This window comes from Pelodiscus sinensis, chromosome 11, assembly GCF_052426305.1.
Source record: "Pelodiscus sinensis isolate ZL-2025 chromosome 11, ASM5242630v1, whole genome shotgun sequence".
NCBI classification, from domain to species: Eukaryota; Metazoa; Chordata; order Testudines; family Trionychidae; genus Pelodiscus; species Pelodiscus sinensis.
The window spans coordinates 35,642,894-35,657,784 of NC_143062.1; the positions used below are offsets into that span (position 1 = coordinate 35,642,894).

General features: G+C 43.8%; 1 long non-coding RNA gene across 1 annotated transcript; it reads right to left on the reverse strand.

The window, feature by feature from the left end:
- Positions 1-1,856: 1,856 nt before the first annotated feature.
- LOC106732689 (uncharacterized) lies at positions 1,857-11,853 on the reverse strand. The gene is made up of 4 exons (XR_001368950.4): positions 11,709-11,853; positions 8,892-9,009; positions 6,603-6,713; positions 1,857-2,621 (listed from the first exon to the last, which is right to left on the reverse strand). It is a non-coding gene; the product is annotated as an uncharacterized LOC106732689 (long non-coding RNA).
- Between the last annotated feature and the right edge of the window lie 3,038 nt (positions 11,854-14,891).

Genomic DNA, 14,891 nt, shown 5'->3' on the forward strand with positions numbered 1-14,891 from the left:
CGAACCATTGGAGTTGACATAACTTCCAGCACTATGGGGAATAAGCTGCCTGTTCACTATATAGGTTCTTTGTTACCGAAAAGTGACCCTATACGCTCAGAGGCACCTATTCACTCAGGGCTTATTTCAACATATTACATTAACTTTGGTGAAATAGGCACAAGACCTCCTTCACCGGTCAGTTGAAAGCTCCTGCCTTCAACAGACCCTACCTGACCATCTAGTCCACTATCTAAGGTTGATAGTTCCACAGCTGGGAATATAAAAGCAACAAAACCTATTTAGGATCCATATGCAAATTTGACACAGTCTCCCTGGGCCAGAACAAAGACTTGACCTGGATGACATATTATAAAACCAGCTTTCCTTACATTCAACATCTTATTGACATCAAAAGCGAAGTATGGGACACTTCCAGCCCATTCAATTAGCCTCATTAGCACCGGGACTAAAATTGACAGGTTTTTTCCCCTTACTCTCCTTTCTTATTCTGAGGGTCCCCTGTTTTTTCCTCTCCACTCAAGTTCATCTCATCTGATGAAGTGGGTTTTTTCCCCCATGAAAACTGGTGATACTTTATATATGTTTGTCAGTCTCTAAGCTGCCACAGGACTATTTGTTTTTAAAGTTACAAACTAACACAGCTACTGCTCTGAGATATTTAGGATTGTTTAGTAAACAGCTGTTGAAGTTGCCACTTTTTTCTACCTTGAAGCTTAGCCCCCACATATGTAAGTGAGAGCTACCCGTGCTCTCTAGGAATTTGTATGCCTTCCCCCTCCCCACTTAGTGCCTGAGCACCTCACAATCCTGGATGATACTCACAACATCTCTGCAAAGGCAGGAAGTACTATCCTCAAAGCCCTGCAAATCTGCAGCTATCCACAGATCACACATGCAGACTGTGGATCACACATTTTGAATCAGCGCTTAGTTGTAATTATCCCCATTTTACAGATAAAGGTATGAGGGTGCACAGGGGAGCCAACAGCCCTATTGGGCCCCAGGGCAAAGTGTGGGGAGCAGCTCCATGCTCTCAGAAGGGGTAGGGCCTACCACAAAAGGGGCAGGGCTGGAGCAGCCAGCCCTTAGCACTGTCCGGAGTGAACTGTGCAGCGTTCCGGCAGCAATTTAAAGGCCCTGGGCCTCCAGGGACCTTTTCAATGGCCAAGCCTGGGGCAATTGTCCTTTTTGCCCCCTCCCAGTTGGCAGGCCTAGAGATGCAGGGAACATCAAGCAATTTGGCTAAGTTCACACAGGAAGTCTATGGGTAAGCAAGCAATCTAAATTGTCAGTACAGTGCTCTAATCACTAGATAATCCGGTCCCTCTTCATCAGACTGAAATAAACAATCCTTATAATGGTATCAATGTAGGTGCCTAACTTGAAGCACTAAGGTCTGAAAATGTTGTCCTTAATGTTTAATATGGCCATGGATATTTTCAGCCTTAGATATAAAGACAATTAATTTTCTCTCATTTACAATTATTTGGAAAACACAAAAAAGATTTTTATAAAGTCCAACTGGAACTACGGCTCTTCTTACTGAGGTACCCAAACATCCTACGGACTTAAAATAAAAACAAGGAAATTCTGGATAGAAAAATCCTGTTGCAAGAATAGATTTGACTCCCTCCCATTTACATCTGAATGACTAATTCAGATGTAATCCATAGAAAAGAACTCCTCCATTCTTACACACATACACACTCTCTCTTGCAAGAACTGAACAAGTGTTTTAGGTACTTTTTTTATTAAAGGAAAAGTACAGTAATTGACAGTAAACATTCTTCTCCCCTTCCCAATCCCCCTCCTCCCGAGACATGGTGGTTAAAGATGGTCCAATAAAAGGCACCTACCTTGTCTCTCCAGTATCTGAGAACTGACACTGCTATAACACTTCATTCTTCCATAAGCAAAATGAATACTGTTATAAAATGTAGATCCATTTTTTTTAAAAAAAACTTGCTCATTATTTTTTCCTGAACCAGTTCCTCTAAGTCAATCATTATGTACCACAGGAAGGAAGTCATTCTACTCCTCTTCATTCACTTGATCAATATCTGGCTGTAATTTGCATTCCCATTTGTTGCAACACTGTATTCTTGCAATTGTCTAGCCTGCAGAAAGGATCGAATTGGAGGAATTTCTGACTTTCTTTTCAAACAAAGTAAAAATGGTTTCTGCCCTGAAGAACTCAAGTTAAATGGCTGTGACAAGTGATAATCGCTAATAAAAATTCCACCACATCATGTAACTCATTAAAGTTTATGCTCCAATATCCTAATAAATGTGTTAGTCTTTCAAGTGCCACTAATTTCCTTCTTGTTTTTACCGTATCTGGAAATATGATGGGACCAATACGCATGGGTCAGGAGGCTGCAAACCTTTCCCAATGGTTCTGCATGCACTGTTTCAACTGGCTCAATTTATTAAAACCCTTCCCCACACATACACTGTTCAAAGAAAGAGCTAAATAGGCTTTATTGGAGGCTTCATATTAAACGCTCACTCAGAACTGAAATCAGTTGTGGCAGGACTGTGTTTCTTCTCTGTCTGCTAAGAGCTAAAAACCACTGGAAGCTGAAATCACTTGAGATGGGGCAATAGTTTTGCCCAGCCTGCAAAGAGATGAAAATTACTGAAGTCAGGTCTACACTGGTGGAGAAAAATCAATGCACAATATGCAACTCCAGCTAAGTGAATTGCATAGATGCAGTCAATATATCTAGCATCAATTCTATGGGGTGGCCCAACAATGGGAGGTAAACAGGATAAACTCTCCTTTCGACTTCCTTTGTTCCTCATAACTACAAGGCATTTCAGGGTCAATGGGGGCATTTTATTTAGAGGGGCCTTACCAGACCTGCTTAATCAAATGCCAGAAGATCAACCTCTGAAGTGTCAGTCTTCCCAGAAGCATAGATGTACCCTAACAGACTGACATGCAGATGTCGCAGCAGAGAGAGGTGGCAGCAGAACGTGATAAGCAGTCAGGTGAAGCGGAAAGGTGCAACAAGTGGCCAGCAGGGCAGTAGCAGACAGGTGCGATAGGCAACCCACAGGGCAGTTGGTGGAGTAGTGTGGCAAGAGCAATCAACAACCAGCAGTGCAGCACCAGAGCAGTACAACAAGCAGCCAGCAGGATGGCTGGCAGAGAGAGGAGCAGCGTAAGTAATTCACCTCTTCGCCCTCCACCCACAGTGGGAGAGGTGAACTCTACAGATGCACGCTGAACTCTGCCTATGCACTGACCAAAGATAGTCACTGTGAGTAGGATGTAGAGAAGGGTCGGGCACATGAAAGGGACTATTTTGGTTGCTGGACTTAAGAACCTGAGTGGGAAAAGGACACTGCCCAGCCTATTTGCAGATAGGGCTTTTACTCCTGGTTTATGTTTATTAACTCTGTTTGCAGTGTTTTCCCCAAATTCATGCCTTGCTACTTCCCTCCTTTTCTACACTCAGGCTCTGTGCTTTCATGTGGGCAAGCATTACCTCTCAGAGATGCCCAAAGGTGGTGTGTGAAGTTACCAGATAACTAGTTTTGTGAGCCAGTTCTGTGTTGTATTCATGGACAGGCACCTGGAGATATCAAACCCAGCCCTGGTTGTTTCTGGCTTCACTTGGCAGAAGGGTAACAGACATGCAGGGATTTAAAGCAAGACCCCGATTTTCCAAGTTAAAAATATGCTTAACTTTGCCTCAGTGGACCAATTCAAAGGAGTAAAGCAGGTTTAGGCACATGCAAGTCTGCAGAATCAGAGTCTAAGTTGGGCCCAGTATCTTCATTTCTAAAGTCACAAGATTCACAAAGTAATTTTTTCACTTGATTTGAATGGTCCCTTTCTAAAATATAAGCTTTACCATAGTATTTTCCAGACACATCCAATAACTTAATGCACTGTCACCAATCATTTAGATTAAGCAAGTTCCTTGGCTCCATGGAAGTTTAACTCCAGCTAGGTCTGCCAAGACATAAAGCTCTTTATTGAGTTCCTCATTTCATTTTAAGTAATTTCCATAGAAACTTGGAAATGTTCCCTAAACCAACAGAGACTTCCTTACTTCCAGCAATTATCTTAAGGTCTGATTTGCATTTTAAATGTCACCTGTATAAATTAAAACTGTTTACTGCTAACACTGTCATTATTCTGATTTGTGGCCATAGCAAGCCAAACCTTGCTTTCATTTAAAAAAAAAAAATCCTTTCTGGAAAACATGCCACCTGGAATATAGACAGGGAATGTTTCCTTCAGACCCAGCGCTTGTCTTATGATATTACAGCTTCCCTACAAGAGAATGTGCCACCTTCAATGTTTTCATGTTCATCTTGGCAACAGAACTATTTGAAAACAGTTCTTTGCATATACTTTAAATTGCTATTAACAAAATCGGATACAGATCGTACAACGGAATTGCATTTATTGGAAATGCTTAAAAGGCAATTTAAAATCTTATCAGTGTGTTTCTTTCAAATCATTTACAAATCAATCCACTATCCTTTGCCCATTTTCTGTAGTTTTAAAGTCACATTTTTCTAGTAACATCAAACCAACCAACCTTTCCTGCATTAGGCCAAATTCTGCACTCCATCACATCTATGCTTCACCACCCCCACTCTACAATAATCACTAGTATAATGCAGAGTAAAGTTTGACCATCAGAAGTTAACATTTTTCATGGGTCACATTCCAGTTAATTTTCTAATCTACTGAAATCGAAGTCATCACTTAAAGGAATGAACTTCTCTTTTCTAATGCTGCCCATGAGCATTGTTTTAAAGGCACGTTAAAATAAAAATAAAGTGAGTAAGTGCCCTTGTTGGGTTCTTTATATTGTATGGCAGTGATTCCTTTCCATTTTGGAAATTCAAGTCATGACTACCCAGGAAGACACTCTGGTGTCTGAAGCTAGTGAAATTAGGATGTCATAAGAATCAAGCTGGTCACAAAAATTTAACGAAAAAAGTTTCATTTTTTCCACAGAAGAATTCTGCCATTTTTCAGCCAGCTCTCGTCAGTAGGGAAATCTGAACTAGGACGGAATTCAGACATATGGGTTAAATAGAGTTGCCAGTGCCCTTATTGCACAAAATGGAACACCCGTATCCTGCCCCAAGGCCCTGGCCTGCCTCTTCTCCAAGGCTCTGCCCCCAATCACCTCATTCCCCTTCTTTTTGTCCCATGCTCTCCCTGATCCTCACTTTCTTGCTCATTTTCACTGGTCTGGGGCGGGGTTTGGGATGCAGGAGGGGGAGGGCATCAACTAGGGAGGTGTGGCTGGGGATGAGGGGTTTGTAGTACAGGAAGAGGCTCCAGGCTGGGGTGGGACCAAGGAGTGTGGGAAGGTGTACCAAGCTGAGGTGTGGGGGGGGGGGGAGGTGCTCTAGATTGGGAGGGGAGATGAAGGGTGGGGGATACAGAGTGGGGTTTCAGGCTGGGGCAGAGAAGTTTCCAGTCTGAATTGGGGTTCCTAGCTGGGCCAGGGATTTAGGGCACTGGAGAGGGTATGGGATCTGGGAGGGAGTTAGGGTGCAGAAGGGCATATGGGGCAGGGAATATAGCAAGGGAAAGGGTATGGGGGCTGGGATTTAGGCAGCAGTTATCTTAGGGGGGGGATCCTTGGAGGCAGTATCATGTCCCTCGTCTCCTAGGCAGAAGTGCAGCCAGGCACTTCTGTGCATGCCTCTGCCCACAGGTATGACCCTCACAGCTCCCATAGGTGGGGAAGAGCAGGAGAGGACATGGCTGGGGCCCAGGCCAGTCCCAACAGGAGGAAAGAGTAGAGCGAAGAGTGCCACCCAGCATCCAGCCCAGGGTCCCAGCTGAGATTGCTCCTGGTTCTACCCCTGCCCTCAGCTTCGGCCTCTACTGCTCTCCACTGCCTCCCATCCAGGAGCTGCAACTCCAATTCTGGCCTGAGGGGAGAGGCATAGATAAGTGTAAGGGGGAGGCATGAGGTAAATTGTTCAGGGAGCACTGATCTATTTAGAGTCTGGAATAAACAATGTGGAAACAAAGTTCATCTGAGTTCAAGATGTAACAGCTACATCTTTCAATTAAAGGATCAGAAAGAGCTTCCAATATGGATCTCAGAGTCCTCACCAAATCCACTAGCAACATTAAGAGATGTGATATTTCTAAGGGTTGTCTGCACTTAAAACTCTAGAGCAGCACAACTGAACCGTTACAATTGTGCCACTGCAGCACTTCAATGTAGACCCTACCTATGCTAGTGGTTTTCAACTTGTCTGCAGATCATGTCTACAATTTCCAAAGGGGACTGCACCTCTATTCAAATTTGTTTAGGGGTCCACAAACTTTAAAAAGTTGAAAACCACTCCAACAGGACAGGTTCTCCCCTCAGTGTAGGTAATCCAATTTTCCGAGAGGCTAGTTCAATGGAAGAATTCTTCCATCCATCTAGCACTGTCTCCATGGGAACTTGAGTCAACTTAAGTACACCGTTCTTGGGTGTGGATTTTTCACACCACTGAAGTTAAACTGACCTAATTTTCTAATGTAGTCTAGGCCTCAGGTAAAACACACTTGAAAAAGATAACACATATACACACACACACACAAAAACCACCTTGCTCACCCTTTTTTAGATAAAATATGGTTGTGTGTAGAGGCATAAACCAGCTTCTGTAGTTCTCATGAGGTGAACTAACTGGTGCCCTTCAGCCAATTGTTCTGGAAAATGATCGCTCTGAAAGAAAATGTATGAAATGATTAGTTTGCCCAACTTTCAGGCTCAACATAGAGATCAGCTCAGATAAACTCATTTCTTCTCCTTAATAATTAAGGTTTCATATTAATGTAAACATAGGGAGGGTAAGCTCAAAGAAGCAAGGGAATGTGTTTTAATTCCCTGGCATAACCGATTCTTATTTTAAGAATAATTTTTATATTTCTTCTCCCTTTTTAATATTCAGTCTTTATTTCAAAAGTTTAAACAACACCGGGCCTGATTTATGGTTGTCTACATCTTCTATTAATTATTATGATGTCTAATTACTATTACACTATACAGTGTCTGGTGCAATGGGGCTAGAACATGTTGCTGCCCTGAAGAACTTACACTCTGAATAGATTGGTCAGATAAAGAGATGCAGAGAGAGATTAAGTGACATGCCCATGGTCACCCAGCAGGTCAGTGACAGACCTGGGACTTCCAGTGCCCTCCCCCATGCACTAGACCACTTGAGATTTTCATGTGATTTTCCCAAACTCGAGAGCTCTGGACTCATCACATTCACAAATGAAAGCAACAACAATCAATAGGCCTGGTAGCAGCCAATCCCCCATTGACTTCAATGGGAGTATCACATATTAAGGTTTGGACCCAGCCTTGCATCATACAGTTGTGAAATATCACAGATGTGGAGTGCTTCCCTGAGCAATAGCATGGATGACTCATGCCCAGGGTTGTCTGTTATAGCTCAGGTCCTACCAAAACCAGCATGGACAAAACATTTGGAGACCAGGTGTTTGGGCACAGCCACCAAGGTCTGCTTTATTCCAGATGCTTTCTCAGCTTATACTGGGCCCTGGTAAGGAACCCCAGTACAACCTTCCTCTTTAGTTGACCACACTAGCATCGTTTTGTCATTGAATCTCCATGGCAGGAGCAGCAGTTGCCAAGCAGAAGCCCCAGTCAGTTTCCACAGCATATTTGTTCTTGCCAATTGTCCAATCATAGCCAAGAGGCCCAAATTCATTAGGGCTCTCATGAGTCTCTTCCCTCATGCCATACTGCTCAGAAAATCCACAGCCCTTTGTGGAATAAACAAGATCTTCAAGAGAGCCAACATGCATAAGTTACCACGTTAGAATATAGGAGGCACCAGCAAGGTGGAGAGGTTCACGCTGGGTAGATGAGCTCTTACAGGTCATTGCACTGGTAAGTGATTGATTCACATGGTCTGTTTTGCAGAGCGGCACAAGATGCTGTGGAGTGCAGATCCTACTTCCTGCTAGCACTACCAAGGACTATCAGACAAGGGGAAGAGGGAGGCCCTGGCAGAGCACATACCACAATTCTTGAAAGGATGGTGAAAATTGTTACTTCAGTACACACTGAGGAATTCTGAGTCGCTTTGCATTTCTGGAGCTCCCACAGCAGATAAGCCCCTCTAAACCCCTTGTTAAAACAGGCTGAAAAGCCACTGAGTGCACATTTGTCAAGTTGTTAAAACCTTCTGAGGTCCTCCAAAATGAAGGGTACTAATTGAATGTGAGCTGTAATATTAAAGATACATCACGTTCCTCATCCTGCAGTACGTTCCATGCAGGCAGGGCCCTATACCCACATGAAAGCCTGTTGTAAGTTAACAGGGATTCATGCAGGTGCAAGCGCTATCCATGTGGCACCCCAGGAGGAGTGGGGTCAATGGACCAGATCCAGAGGCCAAACAAATCAAAGGATGCATCTGTGCTGATTTAAGTGGGCCTTAGATTGAGCCCAAAATGTGGGTTTTATGCGCTGTAATCACGTCTTTATTTCTATTTTTTGAGACTCTAGATCATAATTATCCATCATGCAACTACTCAATTTTCTTTCACTTCAGAAATTTTTTTAAAAGTGTCTAAGGACAGGAGGCCAGAAAGATATTATTTAAGGTCTGTTTTGAGTCATACCCTAAGAATTTTGTAATATGAAAACACTCAAAGAGGAATATTCCATTCATCAGTACTCTCTAGGTACATTAACATCCTATCAGTAATCTGGAAATGTTGCTTTAGGATTTAGACACTCAAAACTGTCCATCTTGCTGTATCAAATATTACTTAAAGCATTTAATTCAAATTAAATATGGGACAGCGTAATACCGACTGAAGGTCTAGCTCAGATTATAGCTTGCTTGTTTGTTTTTTAAAAACTCACTTGCCCAGCAGTACTAAAACATCTGTGTGTGTTCATTAGAAGAAGTTCTGATGGGGTAGATGAGCAGAGGAAGTTCATTTTCAGCCACAGAGCAATGCTGACTGGGAGGTGAATGCCCCTGTTGACCAGAAAGACCAAGCATTCAAAAATAATTTTCATATCATCAACTAGCACTTTTCATCCATAGAGCTCAACATGCTTGAGTCATAGTGGCAGTTCTTTCAGACTACATTCAGGGCACATCAAGCTTTTCTACACAACCAGGAGGCCAAAATACTTACCTCCTCCCCTCCCCCCAAAAGAGCTGAGATGCTCCTGTAATCGCATGACTTCAAGTTCTAGGGCTTCAAGGAGGGGGAAAAACCCCACACCAAGTATAGTAAGAGTTAGCAAAAGCACATAGCTTGCTGGTTTGAGCATTAGTCTACTAAACCCAGGGTAGTGAGCTCAAGCCTTGAGGAAGCCATTTAGGGAGCTGGGGCAAATCTGTCAGGAATGGTACTTGGTCCTGCTGTGAGGGCAGGGGGCTGGACTCAATAACCTCTCAAGATCTCTTTCAGCTCCATGAGGTGGTATATCAACATATTATATAGTCTCTGATCTATGAGGTCCTGAGCACCATCAGCTCCAGGGGAATGATAAATACTATGGAAATGTCAAGAAGAGAGGACACTAAGATCCCAAACATAACTGCTTGCTGCCAAAAAAATGTTGTGCTTCATTCTTCAGAAACTAACTTTGTGATCAGATGCTTTAGATTTTCCCAAGGTTTTGTTTGTTGACTGCTTCTGAATTATTTTCCCTTAAGGCCTGATCACTGTAGTAGAGTGTTGGACATTATCATGATAGACAGTGCCCCAAAAGCGTACACCATCCTTTACAATGCACACTACAATGGACATAAATAAGAGCCATAGGACACTAGTTCAACCCACAAAACAAAGCAAAAGGGGAATAGAGACCATGAAGAGGAGCACCAGACGCCAAATTCGTCACACTAACTCCAGTGGCATTAGTGGAATTTTACCAGGACTGAATTCGATCCTAAATGGGTTGTACAAAGTAGAGGGAGTATGCATGGATATGTGGATGCTGCTGTAAATATAGGACTTAACAGAAATGCTACTGGAGTCCGTGAGAATTTTCCATTAACTTCAGTGGCCTTTGGACCAGCATCATAGAACAACAGAATGAAAAGTGACAAAACTGTGCATAGAGAATAACTTGCCATTTTTAGGCAAGGAAGCAGAACAAGGAACAAATTACTTAAGAGTCCCACATGTAAGGATTTTATTTTTATTTTAAGCCATTAGAACTGATGTGGGGAAAAGTTAATTATATCTTTGTTTCCTGAGAAACACCTCAGCTCAATTAATTTGATAATGCACTGATGTTCCAGTTAAACTTTAATGATTAGGTCTCTGTTTACACCGTAGCATTATCAAGCTAACTCTGAATTGCAACAGTAGTTAAATGACAAATTGACATTTATATATTGTACACAGTGTGTTTATGAAGCAGAGTGTGAAATTTCCCAACTGATTTACAGTCCTATAGATCTTATCTTTGAGATATCTAATGACAGAGGTGACCTAAGTTAATTGCACTGATCTCTGTCAGAAGTGAAGCTATAACCATGAAAGGGAATGGCATTAACACTGCTTCCAGTGGAGAAGCTATACATTTTGAGCTAAATTCTGTGCTGACCTAGAACCCTGCAATTCCATAATTTTTATGAGTTAAGGAGAAATCCACTGGCCAGTGCTCGGATGGTTGACAGAGGGGAAAAAAAATCTAAAAAGCTGCACTTTCTGGACTATTCTCTGAAGGTCAGGGGCTGAACTAGTGCCCAGAATGATGCTAAAGGGGAGGGGAGTGGGAGTATCATCTTTCAGATTAGACACTGTAATCTTGAACTATCTTCAATCTGTGCAGTACACCATCTCTCTCAATGGGGGCTGAATACAAATTTGATGGCTTAATTTACCAGAGTGAATAAACAACAGAATAATAATACAGTAAAACTCCATTAGTCCGGCATCCAATGCTCCGGGACTCCTGATGGTCCGGCACCATCAGGAACCCGGAAGTGCTGGGGCAGCCGGACAGGCTTCCCCCATTCAGCTGCTGCTGAAACTGACCAGCAGCTGAGTCGGGGAAGCCCAGAGCAGAGCAGCTGGGGTGCTGCCGGGTTGGTCTGGTAGTGCTGCCCCTCGGGGCTGCGGGAACAACCCAGCAGCACCCCAGCTGCTCTTGGGGACCCCTGGGGCAGAGCAGCTGGAGTGCTGCCAGGTTGGTCCCGCAGCACCAAGGGGCGGCGCTGTGGGACCAACCCGGCAGCACCCCAGCTGCTTTGCCCCACGCGTCGGGATTCAGCTGCTGCTGAAACTGACCAGCAGCGGCTGAATCAGGGACTCCTGGGGCAGAGCCTGACTATCGTAAGGGGGGGCTATGAGGGGTCTGGGGTGGCATCCCCTCCCACCCCACTCCAAACCCCTCATAGCCCCCCCTTCTGATAGTCCGGCATATCTGATAATCCGGCACCCCCTGGGTCCTAAAGGTGCCGGATTATCGGAAGTTTACTGTATTAGGAGTTTATTCATTGTAGGTTTTGTAAACCCTATATTTTTCTTAAATAACCAAACTGTTGTGCCTAAAACCAAGTTAATTGTCTCTTTAAATATTTTATATCTTGGGTCTGCTTGATTTAAAAAAAAAATTAGCAATCTGTATCATCAACTCTCACAGCCATAATTCTATTCTGTTCTCACAGCAAACTGTGCAACTGCCATTAACATTAATAGAAGAGGTACTCACATGGCCTGATGGGAACAGGAGTCTATCGCACGGCTAACTGAGCAGCTGCTATAAATCCAAAAACACTCCATAGAATGTTTTTCTGCAGCACAATCTTTGCACTGTATCACACCTCTAAGTGACCATACAGCAAGGAGGTTCCTGTCCTCTGACACAGATCTTAAATCGTGAACAAGTATTTGCATTGTAGTAGTGCCTAGAGACCTCACTCAGGGATTAGGGGCCGACTATATTAGGTGCTATGCATCCATAACAAAAATAGCCACTCCACAAGCATATAATTCAAGTACTTTGCAGTCTAAAGTGACCTGGCACTTTGTAAACATTTGCCTTTAGGCACAATTGCTATTGTAGAATTTAAAGCCAGAAAGGACACTTGTGATCATCTAGTCTGACCTCCTGCACATTGCAAAACACAGAATCTCACTCATCCACTCCCATAATAGACCCAGTAACTCACCCAGAGGTTAGGAATTCCTTAAACACGTGTTTAAAAGTACTTTAAGCTACAGAGAAGCCACCATTTAAACCATGCTCCATGCTGCAGAGGAAAGACAAATTCCTTCCTCTGAGATCTCGACCAATCGCATCTAGAGGGGGGAAATATCCTTCTTGACCCCAAATAAGGAGATCATTTAGACCAGGGCTACTCAACGTGTGGCCCATTTGTTTGCAGCCCGCTCTGCAGTTTGTAGAATTGTGAGGTGTCCGGTATTTTCGCCTCCTGTCTGGTAAAAAAAATTTAGAAAATACCAGACAACTAAAATGTCCAGTATCTTCTGATTTTTTCCCCAGCCAGGAGGCGAAAATCATGGGTTCTTACTGGGTTCCGCAGGGGAGCTGTCCAGCCTGGTGCAGGGAGGCAAAATTGTGGGTGGGCGGCCACTGGCAGCCTGTTAAGGCCCAAAAGCGTTTCTTAAAGGGGCTTTTTTTTTTTGGCATAACTCTCAAGGTCCTTTTTTTGCTCATCAACTTTGGTCTCCCCCTTTCCCCCACCCGCCCAACAATTTTTTTTTCCTGGTGAGTTTTTTTGGGGGGGAGGGAGAAGGGAGGAAGGTTTGGTATTTTTGGTTAAACCATCTGGCAACCCTAGCAGTTTGGGTTTACATGGGGCTCAACACGCGGCCTGAGAGTGGGATCCTTTCAACATGGCCTCCACTGGGAGCACGTTCCACAACAGTGAGGCATCTCTCTGGTGGGGTGAGCACTGAAAGATATGAGTGGATGGGTTTGAGGAGTACAACGTGTTGGCATTTCTAGCCCCCAGGGAGGAGGTGCCAGGGGCACCAGGGCATTGTGGGAAGTGCTTTGTATTCATGCCCATCAGTGTGAAAGAAGCTATTTGCATATATATGCAACCACACTTAAGTTGTGGCCCTTGGCATATGCTGCTAGTATCATTGTGGCTCCCGGGGCTTCCAAAGTTGAGTAGCCCTGAGTTAGGCCCTGAGCATGTTGATAAGACCCACCATGTTGATAAGACCCACTAAACACCTGGGGGAGAATTCACTGAAATAACTCTGCAAACTCCCCATTTAGTGTCCCATCGGGGGTATTTGAAGATGGGCCACCTGCCATTGTAGGCAAATCTCACTATAGCATCGCCTCCATAAGCTCATCAAGCTCAGTCTTGAAACCAGTTCGGGTGTTTTGGTCCTCACTTCTCTCCTTGGAAGGCTATTCACTCCACTGATGGTTGAAACCCTTCATCTAATTTCAAGCCTAAATTTGCTGATGGACAGTTTATATCCATTTGCTCTAGTGTCAACATTGCACCTTAACTTAAATGACTCTTCCCTTCCCCCTGACATTTATCCCACTGATATATTTATAGAGCTCATTCATATCTCCCTGCAAACTTTGATTTGTTAGGCCGAACAAGCCAAACGTCTTGGGTGCATCTAGACTGGCAAGATTTTGTGCAAAAGCAGCTGCTTTTGCACAAAAACTTGCCAGCTGTCTACACTGGCCGCTTGAATTTGCGCAAGAACACTGACATTCTAATGTAAGAATTCAGTGCTTCTTGCACAAATACTTTGACACTCCCGCTCAGGGATAAGCCCTCTTGCACAAGAGGGCCAGTGTAGACAGGCACCTTAATTTTTTGCGCAAGAAAGCCCGATGGCTAAAATGGCCATCGGAGCTTTCTTGCGCAAAAGCGCGTCTATACTGGGCATGGATGCTTTTGCGCTTTAGCACTTTTTGCGCAAAAGCATCTGTGCCAATCTAGATGCTCTTTTGTGGACATACTTTTAATGGAAAAACTTTTCCGTTAAAAGTATTTCCGCAAAATCATGCCAGTCTAGACACAGCCCTTCAATTTTCCTCCCGTAAGTTAAATTCTCCATTCTGACAGTCAGGGGTGGTGGATATTATAGGCAGGAGAGGCTCCACCAGCCTGGCACCACCCATAGTCTGCCCCCAGAATGCCTACTGTAGGAGTACTGGGGGTAGCGTGTTGCTGCCACTGAGCTCCCATCCACCACATGCTCTGGAGCCACGTGCTGCCCTCTCAACCCACCCCATGGTGTTCTGGAGGGGTGGGAACTTGGCTCCCATGGGGGCGGGCCCTAGGCAGAAGAGGTGGGGCTGGAGGCTTATCTCCCTCAGCCCTACTTTCACCTACTGCCCACGCTGCCAGTCATCTTAGTAGCCCTTCTCTGCACCTATTCCACTTAGAATTCACCATTCCTAAACACGGATGACCAGAATTGCGCACACACTTCCAAATAAGGTCTCACCTGTGCCTTGTATAATTCTATTAGCACTTCCTCTCTTTATTGGAAATACCTTGCCAGATGCACCCTAGGACTGCATTACTCTCTCTCATTGGCACATGGGTCATTGCAACTGATCAACACACCCAAGTCGTCGTCATCCTCTGTTACTTCCAACTGATACAGCCTCAGCTTATAGCAAAAATTCTAGTAAAGAATAGCAAAAATACCATGTAAAATATTTATTTAATAAATGTATCTTATTCTTTGAGTAACTTCAGCATCCTACATTAGGCTTGCAAGAATTAGTTTTTTGTTGGTAAAGGTCAGAAACATCAGTTTCACTGTATGCACACAAATGGATAAAAAAGATGTTTCCATGGATGATAACTGAAATTTACAGCTTGGCAAAGTAAAATGCTGCTTGAGAAATACAGTCTGATTTAAGGCTATTTACTTTGTATAC